Raw genomic sequence first — 18,253 nt, forward strand, 5'->3', positions numbered from 1 at the left:
CACACAGGAAGTACTAAGTGCATTTATTTCCATGTGCAAATTATGGTGCAGCTCACAGGCACAGTTCATAGGGCAATAACCCCAAAAGAGGCTTTGAGCCCGTTAGATGTCCAGACAGTGTCCATGGGGGTAACATGTCATGGGATATTTGGAGGAGAGGAGTGCTTCAGTGAGGAGGATGACCACAGTGTCATTAGGGAGGATAGAGAATTCACAAATGGCTATGGTGAACTGAGCGAAAAGACAATCAGGACAGAGGCAGCTTATTTTCCCTGGCATGTTCATAAGCACAGGGCAAAGGAGAAACTGGGTATGTGACACCAATGAATGCTACCAGATACTTTTTTGTTTGTAAAGAGGCGCAGCCCACATCTTCATCCTCTGATGTATGTGGTGTCTCCGCTTAGGGTGGTTTGGTAGGTGCTGCAGCCAAGGGAGGCAACACACATCAGGGATGGAAGATGGGGATCCCTTGACTGCAGTAGCATTCATCTGTAATAACACATGAGGTAGCACCGCAGCAAGGACAATCTGCTGGTGTTGCAACACAGCAGCAATGTTGTGGTGGTAAGCAATCATGGCAGAAAAGTGGGAGTCCTGCTTCTGCTCCATGCACTCAAAGATGGTGCTCATTATCCCCAGCTGATTGGCCACCTCGCTGTTGCCACTTTGGCAGGACATTAGTTCATGCCTCTGTCTCATGACACCAGCAATGTCAGCAAGGGACTGTTGGAGGCCACGAAGTGGAGAGTAGGTGCCTCTGATGGCCTCAGTGTTATCCCTATTGTGACTGAGGCACCCAGGGACTCCCTCTAGGGTGGCGTTGGAAAGAGGGTTATTTGTAGTGGCAAATGTGGGTCTGCCACTGGCAATAAGACCACTAACACATGGTAGGACCCAGCATAGGTCTTAGAAAATTATTCCTATGCTCAACCCTTGGTAACGTGGCTGCAAGCAGACATGCTTAACTTCAAAGACAGGTATGTAAAGCATTTAAAAACACAATTTCAGTAAATAATTAAGACACAACACAAAATAAAATTCCAACACCAACTTATAAACATAGGTAATAATTTTATCTTTTAAATGACACCAAAACGAAAACAATCCACTATAGGGAACCAGAAATATGAATTATTAAACATTAGTCATTTTCTAGTGCTTAGAAACCAACAGTGCCCCTTTTAGTCATTTCGTTTTCTCTGACAGGGACACACCATTAGAAATTGTTCCTGGAGAATCTCACCAAATGCACTGCCTTCCCCAGCAGGCAGGGTCCAGTTAGAACTCCTTCCTGAAGTTCTGCTTGCGGGTCTCAAAGTATCCAACACACAATCCAAGGTTCTGGAATCACCAAGAGGGTCCCTGAAAGTGTGAAACTTCAATTCCGCAATCCACTTGAACACCCTTACGAATCCACTGGTTCTCCAGGCTGGGAACTCTTTGTGGGGATGTCGAGGTGAGCTCCACTCTTTAGTCCTTTTGAAGCAAGGTAATCCCCAGGGCTGCAGTTTCAGTTGGTGGAGTCTTCAGAGGTCAGGCCTTAGAAATTTTCTCAGCAAGGCACTTCTTGCTTCAGTAAGTTTCAAGCAGCAGATCTGGAGGGATATGCCCCTCTCAGATACTTATTCAAAATTGTTGGACTTGGCCCTTCTGGCATGTTCACCCCTAAACTTTTTGCTTTTAATGGTGACCTGGTGATGGTGATTTTAGGTTTCTGCGCACTTTTACTGTGTCCCAGTGGAAAATGCGTACGCACTCTGAGTGCATGTGATGAGATAGGCCTGCCCTCCCATAGGAATGCATGGGGAATGTCTGTGTCCCTCGTAGTTCCTGATGTGTGGGGTGTACAGGCTCGAGTCTGGTATGTGCGGACTCGTGTGATTGAATGCTGCGAGATGATGTATGCGGCGTGTATGTGTCTAGTGTGGAAGTGCAACTTCAAGACATGGCTGCTTGTGTGCTGTAAAGGTACTGCCGTGTGATTGGCTGGAGCTGGCTGGGATGCCAGGCTCCATGAGTCATGATGGGTCTGCCCGGTGGTGAGTGTGGAGATTAGCAAGCTGATGGCTGGGGAGGAGTGCACCTGGGTCCTGAATAGGGCTGGGCTTTCCCCACACAATGCTGGCTCCGCCCCCTGTGGTGCGTCTAACGACCCTAGCCTGCCTAGTGAATGAAAAGGGTGGTTGAGCACATCAAGGGTGCTCCAAAACCAGCTGCGACTGGTTTGCCCCCTCACCCTGTGCCAGAACAAAGGATTACCTGTATAAAAATGGGGCTGTGTTCCCACACAAACTGTTCTTTCCTGATCTTACTGAGGGGGGCTGCTGCTGCTGCTCGCACCAGGAGGAACCGCCACTTGGGACTGCCTTCCTGCCTGGAGGGCCCAGTGAGCTGGCCCCTGGCCCAGCCTTGCCCCCCCATCTTGCTGCATTCTTACAAAGACTTTGTTGCTGCACTTTCCCTATAGCGCCTGGAAGCGCTTGATTTTGCTCTAGCGCCTGGGAGCGCTGTTGATTGTCCTAAAGCGCTTGGGAGCGCTTTATTTGCTTTATCTTTGCTGAAAGCGCCTGGAAGCGCTTTATTTTCTGTTACTGCGCTTGGGAGCGCTTGATTAGCTGTTACAGCGCTTGGGAGCGCTTTATTTGTGAAAACCGGTGCCCAACCGGCATTCTCCCCCTGTTTTGCGGGCTGCCTAAAGAGATTTCTTTCCCGCCGGAGCGTGATCCCTGGTGCCCCCCAGCCCCTCCTTGGGCCGTGACCTGATCGCCTGGCCGTCCCCGCCTAGAGAGGAGCCTCGCTCAACCTGAGCCGCTCTCCCTACCTGTGCCGGGTCGCCATTGTCACCCCGCCCGCTGGAGGCCCGCTGTGACCCCCCACGCCTCCCGCTGAAATCACTGAAGCCCCACAGATCCGGAGGACCAGACTCCCCCTGTGAAGCTTAGAATCCCCGGCCCGCTTGCAGGAAAGGCGGGAGTGAGGGGGAGCCTTGGAGGCTCCAGAAGAAGACCGCCGTCGCAGCCTCCGTCCCCGCCGCCAGCCGGAGAAGAGAGCAGCTGGTAAGTGCTGGGGTAGGGGGGAGCACGGCGAGCGGCAGAGTCCCCCGAGAGGGACTTCAACGGAGTTGAGACACTTTGAGCGGCCCCGGTTGGCAGAGGGCCGCTCCAATGACCTGGGCATTTCCTCAGAGCCCGAGAGGCTCAGGCAGCATTTTGGTTGTTAGAGCCCCGAGAGGCTCACAGCGCCGCATTTGTTTCCAAGCCCACGAGGGGCTCAATGCGCTATTTGTTCACGGAGCCCCGTGGCTCCAAGAGGGCACCAGTGTGGGAGAGCCCACGAGAGGCTCAAGCTGCACCCTTGTTTGTTTTGCGAGCCCAGAGAGGCTCGTGGGGGCAAGATTTGTTTCCTTAGAGCCCTGAGAGGCTCCCTCCTTGCCCCTGAGTGGTTCTTGAGCCCACTAGGCTCCAACGTGTGGCCCCAGTTGTCTTCGAGAGCCCAGAGAGGCTCGTGGGGGCATTTATTTACTTGAAGCCTGAGAGGCTCCTGAGGGCCCAGTAAATTGTTTCAGAGCCTGCTAGGCTCCCACATCGTTTTTGCGCTATTGTTCCTTCTAGGAACTCAGAGGAGACTTCCAGCTGCCCAGCACCTTGTGGGCAGCTGCTACCTTTAGGCCCCTGACACTGGGACACAGGGCGTCCTAGCCCCTGCAAGGTCAGTTGGCCTAGGGACAGTCACAGGTGGTGACTTATGTGAGTTTGGCACAATTGTTCTTTGATACACCTCTGAATGTTTTTAGGCATCATGTGTTTTTCTTCCCTGCACCTCTGAATGTGTTTTTCTGCGTCATGTGCCTTGTTCTCACACCGCTGAATGTATGTTTATGCATCATGTGTTTTGTTCCCAGGCCTATATCCCTAAATGTATTGTGATACTTAGGTGGTTGTTTTTCTCCTAGTACAGGTGGTGCTAGGGAGGTCCTGGTTCCCTGCGCAATATTTTTCTAAGGTGGTTAGGGTTGCGTGGGAGGTACTTACCTGTTACCAGTAGTTACTGGTTGTGTGCTAAAGTGATTTTATATTCTATGTTCTACTACTAAGTTCTAAAAGTGCTGATTTCTGACAGTGGTCCAGGTGGACCTGTCTTGTACATATCCCCTGTACATTCTGCCCGTGCCTGTTGGCACATTGTAAAGTGTGTGTTTTTATCTAATGTGTTTTGGTGTAATACAAAGGCTATTTTTATATATAACCTTGTGTGGAGTTTCCTTTGTGGTGGGCCTTGGGTGTTGTTGCTGGGGTGCGTGCGCAAACAAGTAACCTACATAGCCTCCGAGTTTAGCCTTGCTGCTCGCGCCACGTTACCTAGAGGGTGAGCAGGGGTTATCTTTTCGTGTAACTCCCTTGCCCTGACTTAGGATTGGTGGTCTCTGACTGACTTTGGCACAAGCCCTGGCCAGCCAGGGATCCCATTTCTAACAAATATTCTCTGGGTCAAGCAACAAGTCGCTTCTGACCAATGAGAGCAGGGCAACTCCTCATAGTTATGACCACATCCTGTAGAGTGTGGCATTATTTTGTTCTAGAGTGCATCAAATCTTTCAAATCCATAATGGTTGATTTTCCAGCAAGGAGGTAAGAGCTGGCTAAACACACCCCCTGGGGTGGCTTATTTCCATGGACTCTCCCCCTACCATCTGCACACACCTTCCTTAAGCCTAGCCCTGACTCTGGGTCAAGAGTGTCAAAGTGAAACTGAAACACAGGCGTCCCTTCTGCTTTTGAAGAGCATAGTTTACAACTCAACCCCATGGCCTGGCATTCCTATAGACCAGCACACTATCCTCCCAGCAGAGTTGTTAACAGCAGGGGTTCCTAATCACCTCTTCGAAGAAGCCTGGCTAATTCACTTAACTCTGACTAATCAGGGCAGACCACTGGAAGGCTGAATTTGGACTTACAAACACGAAAGTCTTATAACTTCTGGTATGTGTGGCATTATTTTGTTCTAGAGTGCATCAAATCTTTCAAATCCATAATGGTTGATTTTCCAGCAAGGAGGTAAGAGCTGGCTAAACACACCCCCTGGGGTGGCTTATTTCCATGGACTCTCCCCCTACCATCTGCACACACCTTCCTTAAGCCTAGCCCTGACTCTGGGTCAAGAATGTCAAAGTGAAACTGAAACACAGGCGTCCCTTCTGCTTTTGAAGAGCATGGTTTACAACTCAACCCCATGGCCTGGCATTCCTATAGACCAGCACACTATCCTCCCAGCAGAGTTGTTAACAGCAGGGGTTCCTAATCACCTCTTCGAAGAAGCCTGGCTAATTCACTTAACTCTGACTAATCAGGGCAGACCACTGGAAGGCTGAATTTGGACTTACAAACACGAAAGTCTTATAACTTCTGGTATGTACACTTTACGAGAAATCCAACAATATGATATTGTTGGATTTACTATTACCATTCTGGGAAGTCTTTGCATGGTCCTGCTACTCCTCTCCTATCAACAGTTATTAATTAATAACGTTTTACCATGTTAACGTATGGGCTATGGGATTTGCAATTGGGAAAATGACTTGGGCCAGTTTTCTAGCACCAGGGCTTATAAAAACATATTTTATAAATATTTCCCTATTTTCTACAGGACCCCCATCCCCTGTGCAACTAGGGGAGACTTTAGGGGTTCTGAATCATCTGCAGGAATATTGCAGATCCTCCTTAGCCAGTGCTCCTAGCATCAAAGTCGAATTTGAGCAGCACTTTAACACAATGTGGGGAGTGAAATGAGAAATTTCACATTATCTAGGCATATACGAACTCATTTTATAAGGGTGTACCTTATAGATAACTGACCCCCCCCCCACCCCTGGGATATCTAGGGGAGACTCTGGGGGTCCCTAATAAGCCAAAACATTGAGGGTTTTCCATTTTTAATGCCCCTACTACCAAAGTCGAGTTTGGGCACAATTTAGTGTTTAAAAGTAGTCCTGGCACCCAGTGCTGATTTTAAATTGACCTCAGGCTTCAACAGTGCACACATGCTTAGTGCAGAAAAGCTGTTGGCCTCCAAACTGCCATGCCTCAGGGTACTGGGGACTTCTAGGTAGTTTCAATCCCCTGCCCTATTATATACTAGGGGCCTATGGGGTAGGTCATGCCAATTACAGGGGTACCCCACCATACCATTGTGTACCCTAGTGTATATTGGGTGTTTTAACTGTATTCCAATGTGTTCCTTTCAGTTCACACTGACCTTGGGACTGGTTAGGCAGAGCCTAGGGTCAGTCAGAATCAGTTACCACCAGCATCAGTCAGCAAAAAGTTGGGGGGTGCCCAGGGCACAGGATGACTTTGCAACAGGTAGCCGCCAGGGTCTCCATCCCCGCTCACACCTGCTCTACCAACTCCCACTTGACTCCTACTGCAGTACATTGGAAAGTAATCTGTGGGTCCTTGGAGTCCAGGGCTCTGGGTGGGGTGGCAGGTGGTACCAGTTGGTTGGTAAGCAGGAGATATGGAGACCCCACAATGCTGTCGACCCTCCCTGTGTCCAGATATGGTGTCCAAATGGAGTCTAGGTGTTCTTGGAGGGTGTCCTGGTAGATGGTTTGCAGGTTGTCATCACTGAAGTCCGGGATAGTGTGCTGGCCAGGAGGGGGGGTTCATGCTCTGCAATGAGATGTAAAAATGCAATTGCTGATCTCTCTTCGATGTTGACATGAGTAATCCAGTTGAAAATCAAGGTGCAATACATTTCACTTTCAGCTCCTCATTGATGAGTAGGACACCTGTTACGCAAGGTTATAAATGATAAATTGCAGTGTATCTCTATTTCAGATGACTGGATCTCAGCATTGTTCTCATTGCCATTGTGTGCCTTCTCTGAATGGATGGGCCCTGTCATACCAGTCAGATTATGTTCACTGATGTTCAATCCATTTCATCATGACCAGAGTTGGTTATCTGCAGGGTGTCACACATCGTTTTTATCAGACCCATGCACTTATATGTGTACATGCCTCCTGTGGCTGTTCCCAATTTTGTCCTGGCAGCCGACTTATGGCCACACAGTGATGGGACCTTGATCATACATTGACTCTCATGTGCCTACGACACATACATTATGTGTGACCATATCCAGTGGACTGACATGGCAGACTGTTATACAGCGATGTGTGTCAGGCAGCACCCCACACAGTACTACTGCTGGGACTGGGCACATGTACCTTCCCAGTTTTCTAAGATATCTGGGCCCATCAGCCTCAGCCTCTGACCTGCCTAGGCTTGTGTCCTTTGTGGTGACTAAATAGTTTTTCCTTCTCCCTTGACAGCTCCCTGTATGACATCCTTCAACATGCACATGTGGCACAGTAAGACAATTTGGGGCCATTTTCCCTCCTGTCAAATACTATACCTTCACTCAGGTCCACATGACATGTAGAATGTGGTACCACAATGGGCTGTAGTCTGTCATCCCTAACCAGCTGCTACACAAGTGTGACCCAATCAGACACAGCAGTGCATGTGTGTTTGTGAAGGTACATTGCAGTGCACATGTCTCTTCTCACCTCCTTGCAAAGCAAAGTCTCTGCATTCAGACAGAGTGGCAGTTCGACGTGCACAGCAAGGACCTACTATGCACTGCACTACCAGGTGCCCGTCACTTTTTCCAAAGCTCCGTTTGCGCAACGCCCTACTTCATGTTTAAGAGGTGGCGCTAAGCCACTTTTCATGGCTTTACACCACCTTGTAAACATCATCCCCTTTGACACTGTTTTATGCATCACAGTGGCGTGCAGTTTGTTTTTCTGTAGGTGTTCCCATGCAACACCTATTGCTGTTTGGCACTGCCCCAGATTTTCAAGTAATCGTAAATCCGAGGCTGTGCCAAAAACTAACACCTTTCAAAAGGAGGCTTTGGAGTGGGCCTATGAGGAAAAATACTATTTTCTCTCCTCGTTTTGTGCTCTTCCTTTGTGTGCTCCAATATACAGTACACATAGATAGAGCAAAACACCATTATTGATTGTTTATGTGCAGGTATGGATGTACCGTATTTACAGGAATACGTGCCGCCCCTGTGCTCACCCCTGCACCGGTGTTAACAGAAGAGCCAAGGTAGGCACCCTTGCACTATAGTGCAATGGTGCCTGAGTTGGTGTACGGCTGTTCTTTTTTCACTGGTGCAGGTGTGAGGACAAGGGTGGCATGTATTCCTGTAAATACGTCGCATACCAACATTTATGAAATTACACAGCTCAGCGCAGCAGATTTGTTTGCATCAATGCGCTGCGCCATTTCACTGTAAATATGCCCCGTGGTTATCTGGTGTACATCACTTGCATTCACCCCCACACCGAGTAAGATTTAATAGATGAGAGGAGTTCAGGTGGTCCCTACCACGGCAGCTGAAACCTGTGTGCTCTGACCCTGCATGCCAGGACAGCTGTGTGCAATGTAGTTTCATCTAAGCTACTATGGGCAGGGCGCTTGAAATGTCCTATCTGTAGATACTTCCCATGGCCCTCATATCTCCCACAGCTCAGGTAGATTGTTTCTCCTTGAGAAACTCATTATCTGCTATGTATCTGCAGGCTAGGTTATTGTGCATGGGCCCAGGTGAGACAGAGGGGCATCTTTCTGAACATATGGTGCAGTGCATTGCCATAAACCATCTGTCTGCGCCAACCTGTGTAATTAGGAATGTTCAGGGTTCAAGATTTCCTCCATGCTTGGTGCTCAATTGGTAAGAGTGAGATTGAGCGACCGAAGTAAGTAGCTACGGAGCTGCGGAACTGCTGTGAGCCGAAAACCCGTAGTGGAGAGAAAGCGGCGGGGGTCGGCTTCAGCGTGGGGATTCGCTCCGTGCACTTCAGGCTTCGGGCTGCGTGCCTCCGTCCTCACTGCACCAGCACCGGCGGAGTGCGAGGAGTGCGAGCTGGGGACACGGTATCTGGCGCTGGCGTTGGGAGAACGGCACCCGGTGGAGCACCGAGGCGTTTGTGTGAGGAGCCAAGACCCGAGAGTCGCCGTGCAGGAGCGCCCTCCTGGGGAGCCGAGGTGAGCCACTCCATCGTACTGCCTTTCTCCCCGCGCCTCTTCCCCAGCCACACAATTCCGCCTTCAGAAAGTGCAGAAGTACCCTCTCTGTTAAGCACTGCCGCCTCACAGCAGAATAGCAGCAGCTCTCCCTGTCATCATTGCCTGACCCCCCTGACCACAGGGAAAACGTGAAGGTCGCGGAGGGGGACAGGTGAGAGCGAGCCTGCGAGTCAGTGAGGAGCAAGGGCAGCCGTGAGCTGTGAGCGAGAGCTTCGAGAACATTGCAGAGGTGCCGAAAAATGCTGGTTCATAGAAACCGCCACTGAAAAGCCTCACCGAAGCCACAGACAGTGACCCTCCCCATCTGGCCCCTTTCCAACAGGCAGAGGCGTGGCGACCGGACTGTTTGCACAGTAGCAGTGCCATTGACCCCCGGACCGCCGCGCAGGCAGCTCTGGGGCATTGGGGGGGCTGCTGGCTGCAGGCGCTGGCAGCGGAGAGTGGCTGCCAGCAGTAGGAGAACTGAGGCTACAAGGGCAGAGGCTGGAGGCAGGTATCGAGGATCCAGCCAAGCCCCCACTTCTCACACCGCCAGGTCAGCCTATACTGCTGCCCATTGTATGTGGATACCACTTGCCAGCAGGGAGGCATAACGCTGTACAGCGAGTTCAAAGGTGGTAATTAACCACTGGACAAGGAGCGCCGTATCGCTCGCACCACCATTGATAAATCATTTAAAGCGACGCTGCAACTTCCCACTGGCTACTAACTACTAACTGCTGTATCTTGCACGGTTTCTTCTCCACTACCCCTGCCTCATCAAAATCTCCACGCCATCGTCATCGTAGAGGCACTGTGTTCCACCAGGCTCTAGCATACCTCCGGCAAATTAGACAAATTAGACTTCCAAAGTAATCTTGCAACGCCAGTAGCCGCTAGTAGCCGCTCCACCTAACACGCTTCGCACTGCAGTCACACCTCAGCATCCTCCCGGACAGCAGCTGCTCCTACTTAGTGGGGGCAGACAGGCTTGGGAGGGGGAGCGGAGTAGAGCGGAGTGGGAGGCAAAGGCTGGTGCGGTGCAGGCGGTACAGGTGGTACAGACACCGGGCTGCAAGGATACCAGAAAACCATCCACACAGCCCTTAAAGGATGAGATCAGGTAGGGTAAGGAGGTCACCAAAGCAAAAAAAAACGGACTCCAAAGGCAAAGAAATCCCCACCAGTTGACCAGTGCAAAGCAAACCAGGAAAAAACATCACCAAAGGAAACGGATAAAAAAAAGGGCTAACAAGAGTGCTACCCACCCAACTTATCTCTCCAATTGCATCAATGTTCAGAAAAAAGCAGGGCGAGAGAGAGAGACTAGAGGCAAACAAAGCTTTTTTCTTTTTGAAAAATCCAGGAGCCACTCTCCTTACGACCCAACAATCTCTTCCGGGCCTACCTACGCCTTTAACCCCCGAGAAGGTCTCCTGCAACAAAGGCCCAACATCAATATTCATGAAACTAACTCCCCAGGTACCTTGGGCGAATTTAACTAGCTCACCTCGCCAAAATAGGTACCAGGATGAATTCATAGCAATGGCCCACATGCAGGATGAACTTGGAGAGGGTCTTGACCAGGAAACCTCCCCGCCGCAAAAACGCAGTACAAGAGACATTTCTGTCCTGGATTTGAGTAAAACACAGGCAACAGGAACCACAACAGAGGCCACCCTAGATAGTAAGAGGACGAAGGAAGTATTGACGTGCACAGAAAAATCAGCATCCAATGCAGAACTCAAAACACCAACAGTAGCACTAACTTTTTTTAAAAAATTCTCAGAAATCAATTCACAAAACCCCCCAACAGCACCGCAAATACAGAAATTACTTAACAAAGAGCCCCAGATACTCAAAGCCCAGATACACAGGGAACAAAACACAACCCAAATGGAATTGACTAGTCAGAATACTTCAGAAACGTCATGGCTGAAGCTAATAAATTCTACATCAAGTCCAACATCAAACAACGAATTAACGCAAGACACAAGTAAAAACAAAGGGGAAAAAAACATGGGGGAAATAAAACCATCAAGCCCCACAGCAAGCCTCAAATCAAGCCCAACAATAAACAAGGAAAAGCGGAAAAACACAAGTATAACCAACTACAAAAGGGAAGAAATCTCAGATAAAAAACTAGGCAACACAAACGAGGAAGGGCAGTCTACTCAACTGCAAAGCAAAGGAAAAACTGTGGAAAACCCCAGAGATGGAAGAACTGTTACTCCAAAAACGGGCAACTCCTCACTTCCCCAAGAACGAGCTGATTTGCCACTCAATCAGAATTACGAACAGAGTACTAGTGTAAGCAACTCAGGGTTGTTTCTCTCTACAATAGAAACACTTCAATCAACAGTAAAGGCTTTAAACTGGCAATCCGACAAAATGGATATCCAAGTCGACTTAATGAACACCATAGCCCACTACATTGCGGGGATCGACAACAAACTGGATAAACTAAATAATCTAATAATAACAGCTCAATCAAAGTATACACTGGAACAGAGTCCCTGCACCTGCGGTCCTATTATAGACAAATTAAACCTCCTTCCCAATCTATTAGAACAAATACTGGCTGCAAGAAAATCAGATCCACATTTTTCTAAAGAAAATTCAACCAGGAAAATTATCGATCACAACCATGCTAACAGTCCAGAAACAGTCAATTTAACCAAAAAAATTACTGACCATAATACCGTTAAGATCCCAGAAACGGATACATCTAAAGGAAAGAACAGGGCAGAAATAAGTCCAGCAGTAAACATAACAACTCCAAACAAAAAAACTTCCTTAACAAGGCGACAAAAAAAATGGGAAAGGAAAGCAAGGAATAAACAACCAACAGGACACGCGGAAGAAGGTACCAGAATATTCCCCATATTTACCTCAGCTATAAACAAGGAGGAAACACCAAATACGACGATTCAATCCAGCGTCTCGTTTGATCAAACACACAACTCATCAGGACAAGAGCTCCTAACAAAAAAAGAAAGGGAGGCCCTTCGCACAGAGACGATAAGCAACGCTGGCATATGCACAGTATTAACGGCCATAGGCGAAACAAACAACAGAGACGCACAGCCGAGGTTGGTCTTGGGCAACGGAACACAGATAATTGATACAGTGGAAAAAGGAAGCCGCATAGAAACCGGCAGTACATTACAACCAACCGGCCCTCCAGGCCTACCTACAACCTCGGAGATCCCCGGAAAATACCAAGAGGCAGCCGAGAATAAAAAACTAACACCAGCCAGACAAAGATGCGACGTCACTCAAGAAAAACGACAAGAAGGAACCAAACACTGCCTACAAGGCAGAGCAGAAACAATCCTAAGACAAAGCAGGTCTCAAGGTACGTTACAAGATTCCACAATAGAGGGCATACCTACTAAAATAAATAACAACCAGGAGGTACCATCAAAAATAAATGAAAGAATCGTAAACTGGAAAAGCCGGGTCTGGGGTGGAAAAAGTCTGCCCCCCACTGCGGGTATAAAAATACTACTAAGGCATGGAGTCCGTCACATAAACTTGAACCGCAACGAGGATGCCACTCCAGGAAGAGGAACAGAGTCTGAGTACATCAGAGCCCCCCAGACTAACACAGCCACGAACGGAGGCTCAACAAAAGAGAATAACCAGACCATAATGAACACAATATCCCAGCGCGCACAAGAAATCGATACGCACGGAACATAAACATCCGCCGGGACCGGGCTCCACTGCAAAATCAGCCCAGACAACATACCAGAACTAGGGAATGGCCCTGAGAACTGGTCTAGCAATGACAACTTACATCTCAAACAACTCTTTTTTACCCCGGAATACGAAACTCAGGGGCAGCATGACATCCTCAATAGGGGAAATTTGTTTAAACTTTACGCCAACATTGAAGGGCTTCAACACCTAACTAACACGGGCCTACTCTCAGTCAAATTTTGCAAGCAAGACACAACTAGTTCATTGGAACAAACATTAACAACATGGCGAACAGCAGAAACCGCCCAGTTAATACTATCCTTTAGAGAGAGGTTCGATTCATGGGGCATAAGACTTTCCAGGCCGGTAAAACCACGCTACCCAGGCCCTCTTGAAGCTCGTCCGGCGACAAAAGGGAAAAAAGAAAATCGGATAGAAAAAAAGGAGCAGGCAACTTCAGTACTACGGAACGCTAGAGGGAACAGCCCTTCACCGACAATCCATCCCCTAACTACAACAGGTAACCAAATAAACTCCAAGGATGACGCCGCCTACTGGCGCTGGCTAACAGACACATTAAACAAACAGAAAAATAATTGACCTCCCAAAAAACCCCAAAAGGATAGTACCCAGGAAATCCTCCACCTATTGTCCTGGAATAAAGCCGGAGCCAGGAAATGGATGGAAGAAGGCTTGCCCCCCCACAATTGGACAGCATGCGACATCATTGTACTCCAAGAAACATGGGCATTGGAGGAGCTACCTCTTGTTGGGTACACTCACTTCAATATACCAGCAAGGAATCATTTCCTCTATGGTCGATCAAAAGGGGGTTTATCAGTTTATATCGCGTCGGACATCAAGATTAACTCAGAACAAATAGCCCCTTATGGGCCAAACATGCAATTAATAAAACTATCTATGCCAGGCAGACCAACTCCGACACTACTGGTTAACTTCTATGCACCTCCAAAGGTGGAAGAGAAACAAGCCGCATTGGATCAGCTAGTATCCATAATCAGGGATACTCGAAATAATAATCCATCCTGGGAAATCATCGTAACAGGTGATTTTAATTCAAATCTAATCTATACGCCTGAGGATGATGAGAGTATAGCAGCTGACAATGAATTTTGGAATGTCAAACCTCAAACTCAGCTGCAAACAGAGCGATTCGATCCAATTGGTCGAAAACTGGTAACAAGCCTGGAATTCCTAGGGCTGCGGTTCCTTAACGGAAGAATCAAAGGTGACAATCCGCCGCAGTATACCCATCTAGGAACCTTGACGGCAGTCTCTCTTCCACTATTGCCATTTGTCCAGCAATTTTCAATAGAATACACCTCAAAAAAGTGATCATTCATATCAGCATATTTATTTCAATTTAAAACTGACCAAATATCACAGTTGCAATACATTGGGAGATAACCTCCCGACCACTAACTTAAAACGACTTAACTAGACAACGGCCAACATCGATGAGCTGCAGGCAAACGTGCAGAGACTAAAAATAGAGGGCGAGGTAACAACAGGTACCCAAATACAAAAATGGGAGCGCTTTACGGGAAAATTAGCAGCAAGTACGTCCGTTCCAAATAAATCACAGCCTCCAGCTAACAAAATTCCTCTGCCAAAGAACCTGGCAAAACTCAAAATAGAGATAAGGAGAAACGCCAGAGCATTAAAAAAGACAACTACGTCATCCAAAGACTGGGTCCAAAGACAAAACCTCAAGAAAGAATATAAAAAGAAAATGTGGGAACACAAAAGATCTCTGAAAGATGACTTCTGGGCAAAATTACTCTGCACCGCCAAGAACACCAACTCAAACGCATTTTGGAGCATTATCAACAGCTTAAATCACCCTTCAAATCCAACATCATCCAATGTCCAAGAAGCGGACTGGGTCGCGTTATTAACAGAGAGGTTCGCAGAGATAACACTAGACCAGCCTAACCCAGGAGCATTCCAACAAACTACCAATGAAGTGGCCCAAAAAAGAAAAGGGAGTATCACTCCCAGCGGTGGAATTAGAACCTCTTGCATGAAAACATCAAACAATAAGGATGAACTCAGAGAAAATCCATCACCAGACGGAGATCTCTTGGTAAGCAGGCTTCACCGTGACGTGGTTAGCCCACGGGAGAAGAAGGACGCAACAAATAAGGTCAAACAAGCACAGTATAGCGAAGAGGACATAAGAAGAATCATAATGAAGTCACGTGGCAACGGAGCTCCAGGGCCGAATGGGATCCCTCCAATAGTCTACAAAACTGATCCGGACTTTTGGTGCAGGAAATTAAAACAATGATTTGAAGAGATAACAAGTGAAAACGAAATACCGTCAAGTTGGCAGGGCTCCATAATCTCACCAATCTTTAAAGGAGGAGACAGAAGATCCACAGCTAATTACAGACTGATCGCCCTCCTAGACGTGGAGGCGAAGTACTTTGCATCCCTCGTCCTGGAAGATCTAATAAATTGGTCCGACGACACAAAGAGAATACCGTTGAACCAAACAGGCTTCAGGAAAGGAACTGGGACACTGACAAATATTATGTCTCTCTCAGTGCTAGCCGATAAATATCTTCGAAGAAAACAGCCCCTTCACCTACGTTTCATTGACCTAAAGGCAGCATTCGATAGTGTAGATCGGAACATCTTATGGAGGAAATAACGCAGTTGGAACATCCCGGATAAAATCCTGAGAGGGATCTTACTCCTTTATTCCAACACTTGGATCGAAGTTAAATTGGGGAATGGAACACGGCTCTCAAGGAAAATTAATACCAGCAAAGGTCTAAAGCAGGGCTGTGTCCTAGCCCCCCATCTTTTTAACCTTTTTATGGCAGACCTAACATCAAGTCTGAATAAGATCCCATCCCATCCACCTAAACTTGGCTCCTTTCTGCTAACTCATCTATCCTATGCGGACGACGTGGTACTGTCGAACCTAACGAAGATTGGCATCCAAAGGTTATTAGCAGGGCTGGCAGAATTCATAACAAACAACAACCTGGAGATAAACACAACAAAAACAAAAACAATGCTCATCACCAGGCGGCGGACAGCCAGAGCATACATCTACCTGGAGGGAACAAACTTCAAGTACTTGGGCTTCTACTTTGATAATCGACAAAGCCACCAGCAGCAAATGTCGTACATCACTCAGAGATCAAACTCACTCTCATTTGCTTTTAGATCTTTGGCTAAAAAGCTCACGGGGCCATCATATAAACCTCTACTGGCAACAATAAAAGCAAAAGTTCTTCCAACCCTGTCATTTGGCAGTGTAGGATTGCATGGGAAAGACGCGGATCTGCAAAAAACAAAATGCAGACAGCCATCTTCAAATCCACCTTCCAAATACATCAGGGAGCCTCACCAGCTCAGACGAGGTTAGAATTTGGAATAATAAATGAGACACTGGGAAGAAAGTACGCAAGTATTAAGTACTGGTATACACTGAAACAGAACACGTCAGCCTCGGAATTGCACCAAGCACTATGGGAAGAAATAAGATCTGATGTTAAGTCCCCATAAAATCAGTATCTTGAAAAGGCCATAACTGAGACTGGAACAAGAAAACTTTGGGAACTCAACCTGCCTTACCAGGCGTTCAAACATGCTATAAACAAGTCGTCAAAATTCCACTCCCTCTTACTCGATAAAGCCACGTTTAGTACCAGAAAACACGCATGGATGGTCATATCAAACTACAAAACACTTGTGGCAGCCCCATATCTAACAATCACATTCCCAGCTCACAGAAAACAGAAATTAATGGGACTCCGTTTGGGGAAATTTCCATCGACTATGAACCAACCAATCTGGGTGAACGTCGGACCCAAAATCTGTAGACTATGCGGGAGGAGTAACGAGGACTTCATTTATCTTGTCTGTATCTGCCCGAATCTAGCTCAAGCTCGAAGCTCTCTTTTAAAAAAGTCTATGAACGAGAGGGGCATAAGAACGTGCAGATCTGCAATTATGGCAACCTTGAACCCAGTAGACACGCGATTGAACTGCCTACTACTAAAGTTCCTTGCAGCCCACTCCCAAGCGCTAAAGCACACCCTGGCACCCTGTCCACAAAAGGATAACACAACTATGGTAGCTCGGGGAGAGAGCTATCCGGATCTTAAAAGAGAAAAAAACCAAGAACTTCTGAACTAAGTTAGACAGACTGTATTTTAATTACACTTTATTCTATTTTAAATAACAAACTCGGTATTAGACTGAGAATGTTTTAGAACATATCAACAGAGATTGCACTTATATATTAAGAAATTTTAAACACATTAGTCGATTCTTTTAAAATGTATTGTTGTGGTTTTAATTAACTGAAACAATAAAAAAAAATCACCAATTGGCTGGCTAGCATCAATGCAAGTACGCTTGCGGCATGGTGCAAGGGTGCCTGCTTTGGCAGTCGTCTGCACTTTGTGCCCTGGCAGAAAGGACAGGAAGGCACAGTATCTTCATGATATGGCGCATTCCTGCCTTTTTCTTTTGACAAACGGCTGCACAGCTAGAAGGATTGCAGCGCTGCCCTATGGCAAAATATTGTCTAAATGGCATTGAGCCTTCTATTTATGTTATGGTTAACCATGGATGAGCCAGCATCCTACCCTTTGGCCTGCAGACCGTGCCACAGAGCACTGGGACATAGCTGCTTTCACTACACAACATGACCTAGTTACCAGATTGCCTCTTGCTGCAACTTACCCTATTGTAGTTCATCATAGCCAGTACTGTCCTGTATCATAACTCCTACTGCCAACCCCTAGGAGATGACAGCGGACACCTTCTCTTCCAAGGGATCCAGCTCCCCCTGGTGCGCTGGACTACCACCTCCGGTCTGCAATGCTGCCTTGAGATTGGTTGCCAGTTTCTCCTCTGTCCTGTAAGTGCAATCATGCCAGCGCCTTTTACATACACTCACTGTCTTTTTTACTTCTTCAACGCTGTTCACCTTTTCCACAATTGTCTATGGCCTTTTTCCTTCCCAATGACATTTTGGAGCTGATGAAGAGCTGGTGTTGGTGCTCCGTCAACTCCATGATCAAGATCTCATTCTCCTCATCACTAAACTTACACTTCCTCTTCCTCTTCCCCTGGGACTCTGGCTGGTTATCCTGGCTGGTACTGGGGTTGCTGGGGTTGTTGTCCTGGGATGTGCTCACTGCTGGCTTCTCCATTGCTGCTTTAAGGTAATGTTGCCATTTTATTTTCACGTAACAGCATTTTTGTATTTTCTTTTCCCACTAAATGCACAAAAGTGATGCTAAAACGGCTAGTGTCTATTTTCTAGATGCTTAGTGGCCGAGCGTCACTTTTGCAGCATTAGCGGCAAATTTCTTTACAACACAGCGCACACAACAGTTTTTATGACGCCGGCGTCTTCCTAACCCCATGGAGTGCCATATTGTAAATTCAATGGAAACATGGCATTGGAATCTGTC

Source organism: Lissotriton helveticus, chromosome 4_1 (assembly GCF_964261635.1).
Source record: "Lissotriton helveticus chromosome 4_1, aLisHel1.1, whole genome shotgun sequence".
Taxonomy (NCBI): Eukaryota; Metazoa; Chordata; class Amphibia; order Caudata; family Salamandridae; genus Lissotriton; species Lissotriton helveticus.